At 45.2% G+C, this 21,824-nt stretch overlaps 1 protein-coding gene across 1 annotated transcript in view; it reads left to right on the forward strand.

Moving 5' to 3' along the window:
- Nucleotides 1-21,824, forward strand: part of LOC126259484 (carboxypeptidase B-like) — a 208,147-nt gene that overhangs the window by 185,239 nt on the left and 1,084 nt on the right. The window lies entirely within an intron of this gene.

The raw sequence follows: 21,824 nt of genomic DNA on the forward strand, positions 1-21,824 counted from the left end.
AAGTAACGTCTTCATCAATTACTTTAGGTTTAATGTAATCTACGAGTAATTGCTGATGTTTGATATTAACATGAAAAGGATTCCGTAGACAGGGAAAGAACCTGTTCTTGGGCAACTACTTCCATAATGACCAAAAGACATTAAATGATCGTCAAGCACATGTGTTCCAGCAGCAGTATGAAGAAAATGATAGTAATAAGTACGGTAATAATTTAATTATCCGCTAACTCCACACTTCACAGTGGATTTTCTCGAACTAAGATATTTCCTGAATTAGTGAAAATTTCAAACTGGCTTCACATCGAGGCTATGATGCCTAGAAGAGACGTTACATAGTGCTGACGTGAGAATAGCGTAATATCCGCGCCAGAAGCTTCCTTCTACTTAATCATTTAACAGACTCGCATTTTTTCCACCGTGACTAATTTTGTAAGCTAAGCACATCATCTGTTACAGCACACTCCTGGGGCTGGTAAAGGTGGTCTGGTGGAACGAACTATCACAAGTGGAATGCGTGGGTACAAGCATTTACTTTTAAGAGGCACAAACAGATTTACTTTACTTCTGGTAACCTCAAGAGAAAGACGTTATAATCCAGAATCCGCATTGCCGTCCGCTGGTGGCCGAGCGGTTCTAGGCGCTTCAGTCTGGAACCGCGCGACCGCTACGGTCGCAGGTTCGAATCCTGCCTCGGGCATGGGTGTGTGTGTTGTTCTTAGGTTAGGTTTAAGTAGTTCCAAGTTCTAGGGGACTGATGACCTGAGATGTTAAGTCCCATAGCGCTCAGAGCCATTTGGACCAGAATCCGCATTAAACATCACATTCCTTCATTCCTAACTGGACAGAGCCGGTTTGCTTTGGGAATTGACGTAGGCGGAGGTCACTGTAAACAGAAATACTGTCGCCAGTAAACTTACTTACATTACAAAATTTTTATTTTATTTGATAAGCAGATGGCCTATTAAAGGAACAGGGCTCTTATTTTACTTGTACTTGACTGCACTAGGGACGATGAAAAATTTAATGCTGGACTATGATTCGAATTCGTTTCTCCTCTTTCGAGGATCTGAATCTCTCGGAACAGGATAGTTCAATCATTTCGTTCCTTTTTCTAAGACTGCAATCTTCTCTAAGTCACCTCCAAAGGTAAATATGTGGGTCCGATTCCTGATCCAGTACAAAAACATTCATAATTTCATTTCAAGCCCTATCACGTGCACACCGACATGCTAGTGAAAATTAACGTGTATTTTTAATGTCTGTTCATGTGTTGCCAACAATTTCTGGTCAAACACGCACACATCTTACTGTTGGTGAGTAAGCAATTGATACTTAAGCTATATTCGTGGACGATAAAGAAGAACGATAGGAGTGCGGTTCTATTGTCGCTCAGGCACAAAAATTTGTAACCTTATTTTAGATTCAAACACCTAGCAGCTGGTAAGAAAAACCGACACGTAACATTTGATTTTACTTAGTTAACAATCCGATTACGTGTTGGGTTCGTACCTCCGCCACAGAACTTCACATCATAAACTACATGTTTAAATGCATACACACTTTGTTACTTCTGAATGGAGGTATACCAGACATCTTTCGTGGTTACTTAACATGGATGAAAGGGTCTTGATAGAAGTCCCGGTTCATTACAAAAACTGTCGTCTTTTATTTTCAAGTTTAGATTTGGTTACTGATATGGGCGAAAATTTAGGTAATTCATGACTCTTCATGGCTAGTCAGCAATATGATTGATTAGATTAGATTGGATTAATACTTGTTCCACAGATCATGAATACGACACTTTGTAATGATGTGGAATGTGTTATTTTAATGAAAGATTTCTTTACATACCGGTATTCAATTTCCTTAAACAATTTTTACCCCCTCTCTCATTCTTCTTTATTTCTCTCTCTCTCTCTCTCTCTCTCGCTCTCTCTCTCTCTCTCTCTCTCTCTCTCTCTCTCACACACACACACACACACATTCTTTTTGTTATATCCTAGCCAGTAATGCCAACCGAGCCCGCTGCCAAAAAGGTTGTCAGCACCAAAGTCCGGACGCCGTCCGCATAAGCAGCGCCAGCGATACAGGAAATCGCCGCAAGTCTGCGCGCGCCACTGCTGGCTTCTGGCTTCTTAAGCGCTGGAGTCGCGAGCGCTAGGACAGTTCTGGATTCGCCGCTCAGTTGTATACTCGCCACCGAATTGTGTACCTGCTAGTCAGTTGTGTGTTCATCGCAGCAGAGTTGTTGTTTGTCGTCAGCCGACGCTGACCAAGCCGCTCCGACTCGAACTAGACAGATTTCTGTAGACCATGTTCACCACTGTGTTCTGTATCGTCGTTAATAAAGATAAGTACCGACTTTCATTTAATCCGAGTGTTTGGGTTTTCATCTTTCTGTTCACTGTTCCAGCGGACCGGTCGGCCCGCTATTAAAAGTGTGGCGGTGACTTCGTAGGCCGTTTCTACAGCGAAGTGTTGTCGCTACGAAGGCCGTCACAAAACTGGCGACGAGGACTTCCGAACTCGTGTGCAGGGCTGGTTCAACTTGTTTCTTGAGATAGAATTTTGGGGGCTGGTTTAATTTGTGTTCACTATGTTGCCGAATTACAACAGTTGATCTTGTTACAGAGTCAGCAAATACAAAGTCTGGTGGAAGCAATCGCCAAACAAGCGGCTAATCCACCACCACACAAGGAACAAGCACAGGCAGCACCGCCTTTTCATGCTTTTGAGGCATCACGAGAAGAATGGCAAGAATATTTCGCGCAGTTGCAGGCGCACATGTCAGTCTACAAAATCACAGGTAATGAGCGGCAGCTTTATTTAATTTCCACTGCAGGCGTGGAAGTCTATCGACTACTTTGTAAGTTGTTCCCGGAATCCAAGCCAGAAGCTTTAGACTATGACGTTGTTGTTAACAAGCTTGCTGAGTATTTCGAGTCGCGAGTTCATGTGGCAGCGGCCAGATTCAAGTTCTTCAGATTAAAGAAACTGCCACATCAATCTAATAAACAGTGGTTAACAGATTTACGGGGCCTCACCCGTCAGTGCCGATTTAATTGTGTGTGTGGAGCTTCCTACAGTGATGTCATGTTACGCGACGCTATTACTCAAAACATTGCAGATTCTCGTATTCGTGCTGCTATCTTAAAGTTGCCTGACCCGTCATTAGAGACTGTGATGAACATTATTGAAGCCCAAGATACTTTTGACTATGCTGAGTGTGAGTTAGATCAGCCATGTATTTCTCAAATTGCCTGTGCTAAGCAAGTTATGTCACGCCCGCGGCCCCACCGGCAGAGTCAGACTGTAAACACTAGCCGGCCGCGTCATGTTAAACACATTCGTCAGCCGCGTGTGCAAAATGATAGACTTAAGTCTTGCCCTAAGTGTGTTCTTGCTCATCCTCGTGAACGTTGCCCGTTACGAAACGCGGTTTGTCACTTTTGTCAAAGGAAAGGACACATCCAGACTGTTTGTTTGCGTAAACGCAAGAACAATTCTAGTGCTGCCCAGCCCATGGATATTCATGTTCTTCAAAGCCAGCCTGCCCAGAAGGTCGCGTTTAAAGGCTCTTCCACGGTTCGTGTGGGTAATAAACTTGTTCGCAATAAGCCACCCACCCAGCCCTCTGCTATGCGACCCAAGCGTAATTCAAACGCTGTAAAAAGTAATGTACAGACTGCAAGTGAAGCGGGAGTTGTTGTTCCACCCGCCCAACCCACGAGTTGTCGTAAGCAGCGAACACGCGCTAACCGCGCTGATTTTGTGTCTTCCGCCTCCGCTGCACCGATCCAGAGACAGTGTAATAAACTATTTGTGAAGCTACGCATCCAGGATAAGACCTTCAATTTTCAATTAGACACTGGTGCGTCTGTGACTCTCATAAATAGTGCTACGTATGCGGCTATCGGCCGCCCTGAACTTTCAGCGGCAAAACATTCTTTGGCTACTTATAGTGGCGAACAAATTCCTGTGTTAGGTGTATGTAGCGTGCCAGCCACATTCCGTGGCAATACAAAAACAGTTTCCTTCACAGTGCTCCGCGCTACAGACAGTGTAAACATTTTCGGATTAGACTGTTTTGACTTGTTTGGCCTGTCTATCCAAGACAATGTGTTGCAACTTAATTCTGTTTTTGTTCCTCAAGACAGCATAACCGATTTGTGTAAACGATACAGTGACATATTTAAAGACGAACTCGGTTGTGCTGCGAACTTTGTCGCTCATATTACGTTAAAAGATAATGCTCAGCCTCGATTTTTTCGTGCTCGTCCTGTGCCTCACGCCCTCCGGGCACCTGTAGAAGATGAACTTCGTCGTGGGCAAAACGACGGTGTTATTCAACCCGTTTCAGCGAGCCAGTGGGCTTCTCCCTTAGTTATTATGAAGAAACCGTCTGGCAAGTTACGTTTGTGTGCTGATTTTAAGTCGACAGTTAATCCTCAGACTGTCATTGATTCTTTTCCTTTACCTAGACCGGACGAGCTGATGGATAAGTTAGGGGAAGCTCGTTTCTTTTCCAAAATTGATCTCCGTGAAGCATATTTGCAATTACCCCTCGACGAGCAATCACAACAGTATTTTGTCATAAACACGTCGTTGGGGTTGTTCCGTTTTCTGCGTTTGCCTTTTGGTTGTGCGTCAGCTCCGGCTGTTTTTCAGCGTTTTTTTGTCACAACTTCTGGCTAATGTGCCATCGTGTTGCAACTATTTAGACGATATTGTTGTGTCCGGTCGAACGCCTGCTGAACATTTCCGTAATTTGGAGTGTTTGTTTACGGTGTTGTTTCAGGCAGGCCTACGTTGCAACATCGATAAATGTTCATTTTTCCTTACGGAGTTGGAGTATCTGGGACATGTTATTAATGCTCAAGGCATTCATCCCTCCCAGTCACATTTAGCAGCTATTCGTGATTTGCCCGCCCCTCGCAATCTGCATGAATTGCAAGCAGTTCTTGGCAAATTGACATATTATATTAGGTTTATACCTAATGCATCACAGATTGCTGCACCGTTGCATCGTCTCCGCCGTAAGAATGCTCCGTTTGTGTGGTCAGCTGATTGCCAATCAGCCTTTCAGCAGCTCAAAGAGGCTTTATTGAATGATCGTTGTCTGGTCCATTACGACCCTAACAAGCCTCTGGTGTTAGCTTGTGATGCTTCTTCTTTCGGTCTCGGTGCTGTGTTGTCTCACCGAGTCGGTAACACCGAACGTCCTATTGCGTTCGCATCTAAATTGCTAAACAAAGCTCAGTGTAATTATAGCCCATTGGACAAGGAAGCGTTGGCTATTGTGTTCGGTGTCACAAAATTCCATCACTACCTCTATGGTAGACCATTCTATTTAGTAACAGATCACAAGCCTCTGACGTCGCTGTTTCATCCGTCTAAACCAGTTCCTCAGCGGACAGCTCAGAGACTACAACGTTGGGCTCTTTTGTTATCACAATACCAGTATGAGATACTGTATCGCCCTACAGCTCAGCATGCAAACGCTGACACGCTTTCTCGATTGCCGATTGCTGCGGATGAGGTCTTCGATTCCTCTGATGACTCTTGCCATCAGATTGACGCCGATGAGCATCAATCCCTCCGGGATATTCCGATTGATTATCGTCAGGTGGCACGTGAGACAGCTACGGATCCTCATCTGAGTTTACTATTACGTTTTGTTCAACGTGGTTGGCCGTCCAAGGCAAAGGACATATCGGATCCTGTGGTTCGTCGCTATTATCCGCAACGTCATCTGTTGTCTGTTTCGCACGGAGTTTTGCTGTTACGCACCGAGAATGACCAGCTTCGTGTAGTGGTTCCCCAAGTGCTCCAATCCAAGGTCCTCGACTTGTTGCATCAAGGTCATTGGGGAGTGGTCCGCACCAAGCAGCTAGCCCGCCGTCATTGTACATGGATCGGCATTGATAAGCAGATTACGCAGATGTCTACAGATTGTTCGACGTGTGCCGAACACCAAGCTGCTCCGCCTCAACGCTATTTTGAGTGGGCACGCCCTGCCGGTCCCTGGCAGCGAGTACATATTGATTTCGCTGGCCCATATTGGCATTCTCGTTGGCTCATCGTGATAGATGCATTTAGTAATTTTCCGTTTGTTGTACCCATGCAGTCTACATCGTCTGCACAAACTATACAGGCGTTGACTTCAATTTTTTGTATTGAGGGTCTTCCAGAAGTTTTAGTGTCTGACAATGGTCCACAATTTACCTCTGCTGAATTTGAAGGTTTTTGTTCTGCCAATGGCATTCGCCATGTTCTTACTCCGCCGTTCCACCCTCAATCGAATGGTGCAGCGGAACGTTTTGTACGCACATTCAGGGATCATATGGACCGCCTTCGTGCTACGCACTCTCGTCAGCAGGCCCTCATCACGTTCCTGTCGTCGTACCGGACCACGCCACGCGACGGCCCTTCGCCTGCGGAGCTTCTCCACGGCCGTCATCATCGCACCCTACTACGGTTGTTGCACCCCCCGGATCGACCCGCCGCTTCTGAGCATCGCACGCGTTTTCAGCGCAACGACGCCGTTTTTTTCAGAGTTTATCACGGTCGCCGTCGTTGGGAACGTGGTACCGTGATAAGTGTCCAGGGTCGCGGTTTTTATACTGTTCAAGGTGCTACTGGGGTGCACAGGAGGCATCAGAACCAGTTGCGCCGCGCTGGCCGCCCGGATTCTGCCGCTCGTTCTTTGTCCACAGATTTGGTCCGCGGCGGGTTCCAGCCGCGCCTTCCGACTTCGCTGCCGCCCCCAGGGCAGCAGCAGCAGCCGTCGCCGCTACCACGCCGACAGCCCGTCCCGTTGATGCCTCCCGCGCAGCTTCATACGGGAGCGCCCCGGGTGGTCGCTCCGGCGCCTGCGGTCCCTCTTCAGTCGCCACCGCCTTCGGAGCTGATGGACGTCGACCCCTCAGCCGGGCCGCCTTCCCAAGCGGTGGCTGTGCAGCCTGTACTGCAGCCGCTTTCCTTGGGCACCCCCAAGGAGTCTGACACCGCAGCGCCTTGTCTGGCGCCCACTCAGCAGCCGTCGACGCAGCGTCAGGAGACGCTGCCTCTCTTCGTAGGTCCTGACGCCCCGTCGCGTCCAGTACCAGAAGCTGCGCCCGTGGTCACAGGCGTGCACCCTGACCTCGGTTTTCAGTCGGTGTTACCCGAGGCCCCGCGCAGCCAATGCTGGGGTGCGGACCGGGGACTGCCACCGACAACAGTCTCCGCCCCGGTCTCTTCTGCTACGTCTGCGGCCAGACCCCTCCCCCGCCGTCGACGCTCGCCACGTCATTATTCCACGACGGTGCGGCGATTTGGGGGGGAGGAGTGTCATATCCTAGCCAGTAATGCCAACCGAGCCCGCTGCCAAAAAGGTTGTCAGCACCAAAGTCCGGACGCTGTCCGCATAAGCAGCGCCAGCGATACAGGAAATCGCCGCAAGTCTGCGCGCGCCACCGCTGGCTTCTGGCTTCTTAAGCGCTGGAGTCGCGAGCGCTAGGACAGTTCTGGATTCGCCGCTCAGTTGTATACTCGCCACCGAATTGTGTACCTGCTAGTCAGTTGTGTGTTCATCGCAGCAGAGTTGTTGTTTGTCGTCAGCCGACGCTGACCAAGCCGCTCCGACTCGAACTAGACAGATGTCTGTAGACCATGTTCACCACTGTGTTCTGTATCGTCGTTAATAAAGATAAGTACCGACTTTCATTTAATCCGAGTGTTTGGGTTTTCATCTTTCTGTTCACTGTTCCAGCGGACCGGTCGGCCCGCTATTAAAAGTGTGGCGGTGACTTCGTAGGCCGTTTCTACAGCGAAGTGTTGTCGCTACGAAGGCCGCCACAAAACCTTTTTTTATTTTTATTTGTTTGGTGTGATCTACTATTGGCGAGGCACGAAAACGTCCGTGAATGAGTTTCTTAGTTTTGAGTACAGTTACGAAAGAAATATAAAAACAACAATGAGAGTTACTGATCTATGATACTTACAGTTCTGAGTATTATGAGTAACTACGCTCCAGTCCTTAAACCCACTTACAGAAATGCGAATCAGACGCATTACGTATTCCAGGCCGTCGCAGCCGCGTATTTCAAAGGCCAGCTGTGGTCACTTCCCAGCCCGCTGTAGGAGCACATCGGTTCGTCTTCTTCCTGCTTGTACTGTAACTGAGACATGGCAACAAGGCAAGGTATATTTGGCAACTCTGTGATCAACGATTTACTTCCTGGTGTGCACGGAATTAGGCCTCAAAGTTCACTTGATTTTTCCTGTCATTTCCATTGAATAATCTGAGTTATTATCGCTTCAGGTGTAACAAAAGATTGTAAATTTACGGTTTTCAGCCCAGGAAAGTCGTTGCATGTGTAAATCGCAACTAAACTCGTCCTTTAAATAGCGGTTTACGAGTTGTAGACTCTATTCGCCTCGTAAGACAAATGCGTATTACATACCTCTTCGCTAGCTCTGTGGTGACGTGGTGACCGCTGAAAGAGCGTCTGTTATGGTTCGCGGTTCCAGTCTCGCTGAATGAAACGTTTTTATCCCTTCTGTGAAAGAGCTACAAGCAGTCAGATCAAACATCGATAAGGAAATTGCAAGAAAATACTTTCAGCTCATAGCGCAATGGTGAAAACTTAAAATGCTGCACAACCGGTAACGCCTCGTTCCGCTGCTGACAAGCAAATTTTGGGTCTCTAGGAATACATAAATTTATTTATGAAATGCCACATTTGCATACCTGTTGAGTATGACACAGCATACCAATTAAACACAGACCAAATCGAAATCTAAGTGAGTAGTATTTTACTAATTCGTGCCGATAGAGGCACGCTTGTGTACAGATACTCAGTTTTATCAAAACAGATTTTCGTCGTAAGGTTATCGTGGGTAGTTTTATTTCATTTCTTTTAACACAGTGCACAATTTTCGTAAGGTTTCTTTTAGTGTTGTTAAAACAATACTAAACATGAGAGAGAAATTAATCATCAACGATATATGCGAATTCTCTGATGTGATCTATAACAGTCTGACATTGAACATGCAGTTTATTGATTACATGCATGTAGAAAACTTGTTCTGAGTTAAAGCTGTCAAACAAGGTTTGAAGAAGAATAAAATGCCACTACCAGACGACAGCTAATGTAGAAAATACTTTTCTGACTATTTTGGCACGATGCGCTCCCCCCATACATAATACAAAAGCTTCGAGATGTATCTGCTGCCTGGCCGTCTATTAAACCTGAAAAGAACAAAATGTCGCAGAAGTTAGCCCTTTTTCCACATGCGGCTATTTTGTGTTGAGAAGTGAAGGTAATTATGTTCAAAGTTCCATTAAATTGGTAACTTCAGCAGACAGCAGAATTGCGTTGTAAAAAATATAGCAGCAAATGAAATGGAACTCGCGACATTCTATCTACGGTGCCTGACACTTACCGTGACGCTACTAGCTGTCCTCTACCTACAGCACCTCCAGAAGTCAACAATAGTTCCTCCAGATATTCCGCATTCCACAGTGCTGTGAGATAATGGATATGGCCGGATCTAGACATCTGAGAGACACACAGTTACAGCTTTTCTTTTGCACTGCACGACGTTTTCAACAAACAGATAGCGCAATAGAGTATCTCAAATGGAAAGGAACACTTCCTCTTTAAATTTCCCTACACTGTTGGCAGTTCTGTGTAGGTGGCAGTTACATGATTTTATTTCGGTGATTACAAAATAGAGTCGAATGTATCCACTGGGCAGCCGAGTCAACTAGTTCATGGCGATTCGGTCAACCAGGTCAATGAATGTACTGAACATGCTGCAAACCACTACAGGGAGCCTGTGTGTCAGAATTCTCATCGAGTGTGTTGCAACGGTGTTATGAAAGAAAAATGAGTCATACAGCAGATGCTTTGGTGGTCTGTTGGATTGATGATAGGTTCATATGATGATGGTCTGGGTTCGATTCCAACTTCTGCCCATGAATTTTAATAGGGAGAGACAGATTCTATTCTCTTCTGGCTACGCCAAGTGAAGAAGGTATAATGGCATTGTGGTCTGAAATTCACATTAAACATGATATTCCTTCTCTACCAAGTAGTCGTTAGGTTGCACCACGATAAAGTCAGGAGTGGCGAAATGTGGGAACTCTGTCACCAGTAACCTTTCTTGTACTAGTTATTTATTTATAGTGACGAAAAAAACGCTATGCAGGGTCACAGGACCCTTATTCCATCTTTTATTTGAGCTTCTATATGTCGATAAAATTGGTTCTGAACTTGGAAAGCAACTCAGGCCGCCCTTAACGCGGAATTTGATCCCTTCGTGACAATACAGATCGACTACAGTTTGTTGTTTGTTCAAAACTGCAGATTCCTCAACATCTCCACATATTGCGCGTGAATGGGTTCGAATACTGGCCCGGCACTAAAGTTTTCATTATGTATTATCAAGCTCTAGCATGAGAACACCTATCTGCTGATGGATAATAATTTTGATTTTTAATGCATTTTCATTCGTTGTCAACATAACGATATTTGACGTCTTTGACACCCAGTGAGACACAGAACTATTTGAGAGATCACTCTAAGTTCAAGAATGTTATTCCGAGCTGCTGGTGGAGAAAAATTCTGTAGCTGACGTCTCTTTGTGTGTAGTCGGGGGTTCGATTCCCAGTCAGCATTGAACTCTTCGTCATATAATTTCTAGTTCACACATGCTCACATGTCGTAGGTGATGTAACAAACCCATATTTAACGTTCGTTTTCTCTAATATATGACGATAGGTTCCGAGTTGTAGTCCTGGGAAGGAAAAAAATAATGTTTCGTCTCGTCATTTCAGTTAAAACATCTAGCTACTGCCGAGAAAATCCCATATGTCACAGTTGATTGTGCTTCGATAACAATCCGATTAGGTTCTGGATTCGAATCCCTGTCCAACACAAAGCTTTACATCACGGCATTTCAAGTAAGTTACTTGTGAAGAAGCAATATTTAACATCTCTCGTAGTTCGTTAACGCGGACAATAGATGCTGGGTAGGAATTCGCGTCCATTAAAAATGTTTACGTTATGTAATTTAAAGTTGATATTTGCTAACTGATACTGTCTAAAATCGAGGTATATCACTCTCTGTATGCCTAGTCAGGAATGACAGTTTCCGTCAGTCACGAAATCGTAGTCTGCATGACCTGGGTTTGAATCCAAATGCAGAACCAGACGGTACGTCGTGTCATTTGAAGAGGAAATCATGAATACGACGAACTTACTACGTGCATTACCTATCTGACGTAATAATGAGAGTGGGAACATTTCAGGTATGCCATTTATTGCAATAAATGTGAGCTTACAAGCCTTAAGGACAGTCTTATCTGTGATAAGGTGTTCCCTGATATTTGTAGTATCGTGGTATTACTTTACATCTTGAGTTATTGCGATACAGAGCCGAGTTTTCTAGTGGTGACTTGTTGGAGCCATTTTCAATAGTCAAACGACTGTACCAAGAAGCGATTAGAGGACCTGCTAGACAGCTGCGTTATGTGGGTTGCATGCGAATCAGGCGAAATGCAATTCAGGTCTTTCGGATTCTTTTGAGTACGACTGTACAAGAACCGAGAGGGACCAATAAGACTCGAATACCAAGAACTAAGTGCTCATATGAAAACGGGTATAAGACAAGGCTGTAGTCTTTTGCCCCTACTGTTCAGTCTATACATCGAAGGAGCAATGACGGAAATAAAAGAAAGGTTCAAGAGTGGGATTAAAATTGTTTGTGAAAGCATATCCGTGATAACATTCGCTGATTACATTGCTATTTTCAGTGAAAATGAAGAAGGATTACAGGATCTGTTGAATGAAGTAAACAGTCTGTTGAGTACAGAATATGAATTGAGAGTTAATCGAAGAAAGATGAAAGTAATGGGAAGAACCAAGAATGAGAACAACGTGAAACTTAACAACAGAAATTGGAATCACAAAGTTGACTACGGTAACGAATTGTGCTACCTAGGCAGCAAAGTAACCCATGATGGACGGTGCAAGGAGGACATAAAAAGCAGACCAGCTCTGGCAAATTGGACATTCTAGACCAAAAGAAGCGTGCTACTATCAAACGAAGGCTTTAGTTTGAGGAATAAATTTCTGAGAATATACGTTTGTAGTGGTTCGTTGTGTGGGTTCCTGTTGTCATGTCCTAGTTCATGAACCACGGGCAATGTATGAGTGGCCAAGTAAGTGGTCCTGACAGTCGGGATACCAGTTACTTTGGAATAAGGCTGGGCATCTCGGACATATTCTGAGTCGTGGTCACCTTTGTGCTCAAACGGCAAAGACTACCAAATCCACCGGTTAGTCGCTCAACCGTTAGGGGTAAAACCTAATGGGACCCGGGGCAAGTAATGCTAGCAACCTGCTTCCCTGGTACTTTAAATATGATGCTGGCAACAATCAGACCAAAATTCCTCGGACCTTTGGAGGTGACGGACTCCCACCTCTAATTGACAAACCAGGAACTCCTAAGATACGACTCGGCAAACGAATGGTAACGAGATGGGGAGCTGTTAATAACAATGGGGGCTACTCTGGGAAGAAGGTAGAGCTGGCAGAGGCTGCAAGTAAGATGGGGTTGGACGTTTTAGCTGTTAGTGACATTCGGATAAGGGGTGAGAAAGAAGAGAAAGTGGGAGAATACAAGGTCCACCTGTCAGGAGTCAAAGCAGGAATAGCACAATGGGGTGTAGGGCTTTACATCAGGAAAGGAACGGAACCCAGTGTAGTTGCAATAAGGTATGTAAACGAACGACTGATGTGGATAGATTTGACAGTGTCTAGCAAGAAAATTAGGATTTTGTCTATATTCGCATTGTGAAGGGACAGATGAAGATAAGATGGATAGTCTTTATGACGCACTCAGTGATGTAGTTGTTAGAGTAAAGGACAAGGACAGTGTTCTGCTCATGGGCGATTTTAATGCTAGAATTGGAAATAGAACAGAAGGGTATGAAAAGGTTATGGGTAAATTTGGAGAGGATATGGAGGCCAACAGGAACGGGAAACAACTCTTGGATTTCTGTGCCAGTATGGGCTTAGTAATCACAAACTCTTTTTTGAAACATAAGAACATTCACTGGTATACTTGGGAAGGCAGGGGAACCAGATCTGTCATTGGCTATATAATAACAGATCAGGAATTCAGGAAGGCTGTGAGGGTCACACGTGTATTCAGGGGATTCTTTGATGACACTGATCACTATTTAATCTGCAGTGAAATTGGTAGTGTGAGGCCGAAAGTGCAGGAGGTCAGGTCCATATGTATAAGGATAATTGTGGAGGAACTTCAGGATTAGGAAATCAGGCACAAGTACATAACAGTGATCTCAGAAAGGTACCAGTTGGTTGAATGTAGTCAATTACAGTCACTGGAAAAGGAATGGACAAGGTACAGGGACACAGTACTAGAAGTGGCTAAAGAATGTCTTGGAACAGTAGTCTGTAAAGGTAGGATGAAGCAAACAGCTTGGTGGAATGACACAGTCAAGGTAGCCTGTAAAAGGAAAAAAAGGCGTATCAGAAATGGCTACATACTAGAACTCAGGTATACAGAGAAAACTATGTTGAAAAAAGAAACAAAGCCAAACAGATAATTGCAGCATCCAAGAAGAAATCTTGGGAAGACTTTGGAAACAGGTTGGAGTGTAATTAACAGTCTTCGAAAGGGAGGTAAGAAGGAAATGACAAGTATTTTGGACATGTCAGGAAAACTGCTAGTGAATCTTGTTGATGCCTTGTGCAGATGGAGCGAATATTTTGAAGAGTTGCTCAATGTAGGTGAAAATACGATCAGTAATGTTTCAGATTTCGATGTACAATGGGATAGGAATGGTGATGGAAATAGGATCACATTTGAGGAAGTGGAGAAAGTGGTCAATAGATTGCAGTGCAATAAAGCGGCTGGGGTGGATGAAATTAAGTCGGAACTCATCAAATACAGTGGAATGTCAGGTCTTAAATGGCTACACAGGATAATTGAAATGGCGTGGGTGTCGGGACAGGTTCCATCAGACTGGAGGAAAACAGTAATCACACCAATCTTTAAACATGCGAACAGAAAAGATTGTAACAGCTACAGAGGTATCTCTTTAATCAGCGTTGTGGGTAAAATCTTATCAGGTATTGTTGAAAGGAAAGTGCGAGTACTAGTTGAGGACAAATTGGATGAGAATCAGTGTGGGTTTAGGCCTCTTAGAGGTTGTCAGGACCAGATCTTTAGCTTACGGAAAATAATGGAGAAGTGTTACAGGGAGTTGTATCTATGCTTTATAGATCTAGAAAAGGCATATGACCGGGTTCCTAGGAGGAAGTTATTGTCTGTGCTACGAGACTATGGAATTGGAGGCAAGCTTTTGCAAGCAATTAAAGGTCTTTACATAGATAGTCAGGCAGCAGTTAGAGTTGACGGTAAATTGAGTTCATGGTTCAGAGTAGTTTCAGGGGTAAGACAGGGCTGCAACCAGTCTCCACTGTTGTTCATATTATTTATGGATCATATGTTGAAAACAATACACTGGCTGGGTGAGATTAAGATATGTGAACACAAAATAAGCAGTCTCGCATATGCGGATGACTTAGTTGTGACGGCAGATTCGATTGAAATTTTGCAAAGTAATATTTCAGAGCTAGATCAGAAATGTAAGGACTGTGGTATGAAGATTAGCATCTCCGAAACGAAAGTAATGTCAGTGGGAAAGAGATATAAACGGATTGAGTGCCAAATAGGAGGAACAAAGTTAGAACAGGTGGACGGTTTCAAGTACTTAGGATGCATATTCTCACAGGATGGCAACATAGTGAAAGAACTGGAAGCGAGGTGCAGCAAAGCTAATGCAGTGAGCACTCAGCTACGATCTACTCTCTTCTGCAAGAAGGAAGTCAGTACCAAGACTAAGTTATCTGTGCACCGTTCAATCTTTCGATCAACTTTGTTGTATGGGAGCGAAAGCTGGGTGGATTCAGGTTACCTTATCAGTAAGGTTGAGGTTACGGATATGAAAGTAGCTAGGATGATTGCAAGTACTAGTAGATGGGAACAACGGCAGGAGGGTGTCCACAATGAGGAAATCAAAGAAAAACTGGGAATGAACTTTATAGATGTAGCAGTCAGGGCGAACAGGCTTAGATGGTGGGGTCATGTTACACGCGTGGGAGAAGCAAGGTTACCCAAGAGACTCATGGGTTCAGCAGTAGAGGGTAGGAGGAGTCGGGGTAGACCAAGGAGAAGGTACCTGGATTCGGTTAAGAATGATTTTGAAGTAATAGGCTTAACATCAGAAGAGGCATTAATGTTAGCACTGAATAGGGGATGACGGAGGAATCTTATAGGGGGACTACTCCTCCAGACTGAACGCTGAAAGGCGTAATCAAATGATGAAGATGACGATGATACGTTTGTAGCAGAGCATTGTGTAGTAGTGAAAAATGGACGGTAGGAAAACCGGAACAGAAGATAATATAAGCATTTGAGACGTAGTGCTACAGGAAAACGTTGAAAATTTGGTGGACTGATGAGATAAGGAGGTTGTCTGCAGGAAAGGAATATACGGTAAAAATTGATAAGGAGAAGGACAGGATGAATGGTCATCTGTTAAGATACCATGGAATAACTCTCATGGTACTAGAAGTAGTGTAGAGGAAAACAAGGATTGGAATACAGCGTGTGAAATTGAAATTAGTTCACCCTCAAGGAGGATGATTAAATAATTTTTCCCTTGAACAAGCAATTCGGAGTTACTAGCCTGGTTGCAAGAGAGATTTATGTCCTGTAATTTTGTTGGCAGTGGATTTACTGTTTGACCTCTCTTGCAGGGTATCCTTCCTGCCGCCGTTACTTAACGGAATAAAAAGCTATGTCTATCAGGGAAAAACAAGTAAAATGAGTTTACTAATGCCTTTATCAGCGAGGACATACACTCCTGGAAATTGAAATAAGAACACCGTGAATTCATTGTCCCAGGAAGGGGAAACTTTATTGACACATTCCTGGGGTCAGATACATCACATGATCACACTGACAGAACCACAGGCACATAGACACAGGCAACAGAGCATGCACAATGTCGGCACTAGTACAGTGTATATCCACCTTTCGCAGCAATGCAGGCTGCTATTCTCCCATGGAGACGATCGTAGAGATGCTGGATGTAGTCCTGTGGAACGGCTTGCCATGCCATTTCCACCTGGCGCCTCAGTTGGACCAGCGTTCGTGCTGGACGTGCAGACCGCGTGAGACGACGCTTCATCCAGTCCCAAACATGCTCAATGGGGGACAGATCCGGAGATCTTGCTGGCCAGGGTAGTTGACTTACACCTTCTAGAGCACGTTGGGTGGCACGGGATACATGCGGACGTGCATTGTCCTGTTGGAACAGCAAGTTCCCTTGCCGGTCTAGGAATGGTAGAACGATGGGTTCGATGACGGTTTGGATGTACCGTGCACTATTCAGTGTCCCGTCGACGATCACCAGTGGTGTACGGCCAGTGTAGGAGATCGCTCCCCACACCATGATGCCGGGTGTTGGCCCTGTGTGCCTCGGTCGTATGCAGTCCTGATTGTGGTGCTCACCTGCACGGCGCCAAACACGCATACGACCATCATTGGCACCAAGGCAGAAGCGACTCTCATCGCTGAAGACGACACGTCTCCATTCGTCCCTCCATTCACGCCTGTCGCGATACCACTGGAAGCGGGCTGCACGATGTTGGGGCGTGAGCGGAAGACGGCCTAACGGTGTGCGGGACCGTAGCCCAGCTTCATGGAGACGGTTGCGAATGGTCCTCGCCGATACCCCAGGAGCAACAGTGTCCCTAATTTGCTGGGAAGTGGCGGTGCGGTCCCCTACGGCACTGCGTAGGATCCTACGGTCTTGGCGTGCATCCGTGCGTCGCTGCGGTCCGGTCCCAGGTCGACGGGCACGTGCTCCTTCCGCCGACCACTGGCGACAACATCGATGTACTGTGGAGATCTCACGCCCCACGTGTTGAGCAATTCGGCGGTACGTCCACCCGGCCTCCCGCATGCCCACTATACGCCCTCGCTCAAAGTCCGTCAACTGCACATACGGTTCACGTCCACGCTGTCGCGGCATGCTACCAGTGTTAAAGACTGCGATGGAGCTCCGTATGCCACGGCAAACTGGCTGACACTGACGGCGGCGGTGCACAAATGCTGCGCAGCTAGCGCCATTCGACGGCCAACACCGCGGTTCCTGGTGTGTCCGCTGTGCCGTGCGTGTGATCATTGCTTGTACAGCCCTCTCGCAGTGTCCGGAGCAAGTATGGTGGGTCTGACACACCGGTGTCAATGTGTTCTTTTTTCCATTTCCAGGAGTGTAGTTGATAACGGCCAACCAGAGCCATTTTCATTGTGTTGGTCTTTCGGTCTAGCTGTGCACAATAGGTGCATTGAAATTAAATGAAAGAATACAATGGAACACACACACACACACACACACACACACACACACACACACACACACACACACACACACGATGGAGTAAGCAGCAAGGGAATGTAATGACGAGAAGAGCTCACTTCGTAGAAAACTGTACACATACTGGCGCAGTGGAGCCGATGGAGACGGACCGAGAACGTCTGCGTAACTGATCTTTTAACAACGAGACAACTGGCAACTTTGTAGCTTCGCTGTTCAGATTCTTCCGTTGAGCAGGTACCCTCACCACCTAGCTCCGGACACCAGCTCAAGCGAGTGGGTGGCGGATTACTTGAAAGGAACTGCCCCAGCGAAACGTTTCAGTCAGCAACGAAACGTTGCATCGAGTCACGTGGAATACTTGCTACTCAGTAGCGAAGACATACGATATGCAACAGACCTGGCCGTGTTTGGGTTGTCAGGTTGCTACTTGCATTTTAAAATACTCATTAATGTGGATGAAGGAAAAGGGGAAGTATTTTACTTATTACGAAGTTATTCATTGCATTTATTTAATTGAAGAGGAGCACGTTTTGTCTGCATTATATGGAAAGAGGTACATAAATGCTGAATTACAAAACAGAATTGCTGCCTATGTAGTTGCCTTATTTGTGAATGTATATGATCACTCTCTATTTTACTTGCCATGGTTCTCATAAATAATAGTCTCCTTCTTCTTCTTTTTCTTATTCCTCGCCTTATCCCCTGTCTCCACACAGTCGGCCAATTATTTCGGCTTTGACATTGTTAGTGACAGTGGGTTGGTGGATACCCTTTCTGACGACACCACTTACTGAAGCTTGATACAGGTACCAACCCGGTATTTACCTAGTCGGTTGTGGAAAACCACCTGAGAACCACATACAGACTGGCCAACACACTTATCCTCGTCCATTCGTGGCCGGCACCAGAATGAAGCTCTGTAGCGCACTCTACTATCGGAGCGGGTACTCACATAAATAGTCAATGGTAGTGACAAAACATTCGTTAGTTGCCTACTGTGTGCACAGAAATAGGAATGCATACTTACTGAAACGAAAGTTTTCTAGCCATTCCAACTCTACAGAATTCTGGAGCACCAGCGAAGACTTCGCACTTCTTCAGCATGCTTGATCTACACTGAAGAGCCAAAGAAAATGGTACACCTGCCTAATATCATGTAGGCCCCCGCAAGCACGCGGGAGTGCTGCAACAGGACTTGGCATTGACTCGAATAGTATGTGAAGTAGTGCTGCAGGGAATTGAAACCATGAATCGTGCAGGGCTCTCCATAAATGCGCAAGAGTACGAAGGGGTGGAGATCTCTTCTGAACAGGACGTTGCAAGACATCCCAGATTTGCTCAATAATGTTCATGTCCAGCGAGTTTGATGGCCAGCAGAATTGTTTGAACTCAGAAGAGTGTTTCTGGAGCCATTCTGTAGCAATTACAGACGTTTGGGGTGTCGCATTGTCCTGCTGGAATTGCCCAAGTCCATCGGAATGCACAATGGACATGAATGGATACAGGTGATCAGACAGGATGCTTACGTATGTGTCCCCTATCAGAGTCGTATCTAGACGTATAAGGGGTCTCATGTCCCTGCAACTGCACACGCCCTAAACCATTACAGAGCCTCCACCAGCTTGAACAGTCTGCTGCTGACGTACAGGATCCATGGATTCATGAGGTTATCTCCATACCTGTACACGTCCTTCCGCTTGATGCAATTTGAAACGAGACTCGTCCGACCAGGCAACATGTTTCCAGTCAGTCCAATGTCGGTGTTGAAGGGCCCAGGCGAGGTGTGAAGCTTTGTGTCGTGCAGTCTTCAAGGCTACACGAGTGGGCCCATATCGATGATGTGTTGTTGAATGGTTCGCACGCTGACACTTGTTGATGGCCCGACATTGAAACCTGCAGTAATTTGCGGAAGGGCTGCACTTCTGTCACGTTGGACGACTCTCTTCAGACGTCGTTGGTTCCGTTCTTCCTGGATCTTTTTGTCGGAGACTTGATGTTTCACCGAATTCCTGATATTCGCGGTACACTTGTGAAAATCCCCACTTCATGGCTACCTCGGAGATGCTGTGTCCCATCACTTGTGCGCCGACTATAACACCACGTTCAAATGGTTCAAATGGCTCTGAGCACTATTGGACTTAACATCTGAGATTATCAGTCCTCTAGAACTTAGAACTACTTAAACCTAACTAAGCTAAGGACATCACACACATCCATGCCTGAGGCAGGATTCGAACCTGCGACCGTAGCAGTCGCGCGGTTCCGGACTGGAGTGCCTAGAGCCACAGCGGCCGGCAGCGCGTTGCATTGCACTGCCAGACGGAAAATTGATTTTCAGTACGGCAGTTATAGCTTTTTACCAGGAAGCCCACTTTTTACGCCATAAGCGCTGTTCGCTCTTCCGTTTACGAAACAGTACACTATATATAAGATCCTACACTAGATGTTCAAAAATATCCGGACGCCTGTTAAGGGGGATAGGACGTCAAACGGGCCGACGTGGAGCAGGAGAGGCACCACATGACATTTTAATTTCCACTGTCTATACTTTTACAAATAAATTCATAAAACTTTAACAGCATACCAGGAAGGATTCAGGATTCATACTCATATCAGTGGAAGTTCAAAAACGTAACAAAACACATTTTTTTACATGTGTAATTTCATCTTTTTTCACTTACTACTGGCTGCATTTGTTTCTATAGGTACACTTTTCTTCCCAAGTAAGAGAGATTCTTCGATGAATTTTGCACAGCATACAAACCATAGTTACAGATGTATGAAACTCTAGAAGTTATTTAATGTATGAAAAAATGAATGAATTGTTACATTTTAAACTTCATGTTTAGAAAAAACTCAAGTTTTATAGTTAATTATCCCAATTTTTTCCACAGTTTTTTAATAGATTTAGAAAATTCTAGAGTTTCATTCACCTGTAACTACTGTTTGTATGCTATGAAAAATTCATCGAAGAATCTCTCTTACTTAGGAAGAAAAGTGTACCTATAGCAACAAATGCAGCCAGTAACATGTGAAAAAATTATGAAATTTCACATGTAAAAAAAAGGTATTTTGCTACGTTTTTGAACTTCTACTATGAGGAGTGTGCGTCCTCAATCCTTCGTGGTCATGGTGACTAAGTTTAATGAATTTATTTGTAAAAGTATAGACAGTAGAAATGAAAATGTCCTGTGGTGACTCTCCTGCTCCAAGTCGGCCCGTTTGACGTCCTACCCCCCTTAAGTGGATAATAATAATATGGGGCGTGTCCACCTCTTCCTCTATATGATGGGCTGAACGCTGCTAGATACACTTTCAATGAGGACTCCAAATGCCTTTTCTTTAACGCCCGAAACCAGAAAAGGTAATGTTAGACGCTAGGATCTGGAACCAAGGTGTTCCAATTTGTTCACTTTGGGTCTCTGGGCAGGCCACTCCTCACAAACCAATGCCTGACATACGTCGCGACATACAGGGTTCACTGTCCTGCTGGTAAAACCATTACGAGTGCTGTGCCACGCGGGGTAGCTGCGAGGTCTTGGGCGCCTTGTCACGGTCCGCGCGGATTGCCCCGTCGGAGGTTCGAGTCCTCCCTCTGGCATGGGTGTGTGTGTCGTCCTTAGCTTAAGTTAGTTTAAGTTAGACTGATTAGTGTGTAAGCTTAGGGACCGATGACCTCAGCAGTTTGGTCCCATAAGACCTTACCACAAATTTCCAAATTTTCCATTACGAGTGTTAAATAAAAGACACTGATGCGACTGAATTACAAGCAGACAATAGAAATGCTGATTTTTCAACCAGCATAAATAATTTACTTTTTTTAATGTATGTCCGCAGCCTGCACGAGTTGTTTAAATGAAGTTATTTTTCAATGTCTTTAGAAGTTGTTATTCTGTTACTGCGATTAAGGCGTTACGCCGTAGTCAAGCATAAATGTTCGATGCCACGTCACAGCACATACATGTAACGGTACCCATGCGGGGTTGTGACCAAAGTTATAGCAATGGAGGCAACGACTGCGACCACTGACACAAGTAACATAATGCCTAAACATGTGCTATAAGCATGCAGGCTGAAATACAATCCTTGTAATGTATTGTATTTTATTCTGCAGGATATCGGTCGGATCAAGGCTTTGTAGGTGCCAAGAGTGATGAAATTCTCGGGTCGGCTGACGAGTAGTTTTAGTCTATTGTGGACTTCCTCTTGGAAGGTTAGTGGCTGAGGATTTCTATGTTAGTTTACAGTCAAAGATTAGTCAGAGTTAATTTAGTCAGTTAATTGGATACTTAGATCAGATTATGTAGGAGCCATGGGGACGGAAATTGAGTGTGTTTCGTCCTGTAGCTACTGC

The sequence above is a fragment of the Schistocerca nitens genome, chromosome 5 (genome assembly GCF_023898315.1).
Source record: "Schistocerca nitens isolate TAMUIC-IGC-003100 chromosome 5, iqSchNite1.1, whole genome shotgun sequence".
Taxonomy (NCBI): domain Eukaryota; kingdom Metazoa; phylum Arthropoda; class Insecta; order Orthoptera; family Acrididae; genus Schistocerca; species Schistocerca nitens.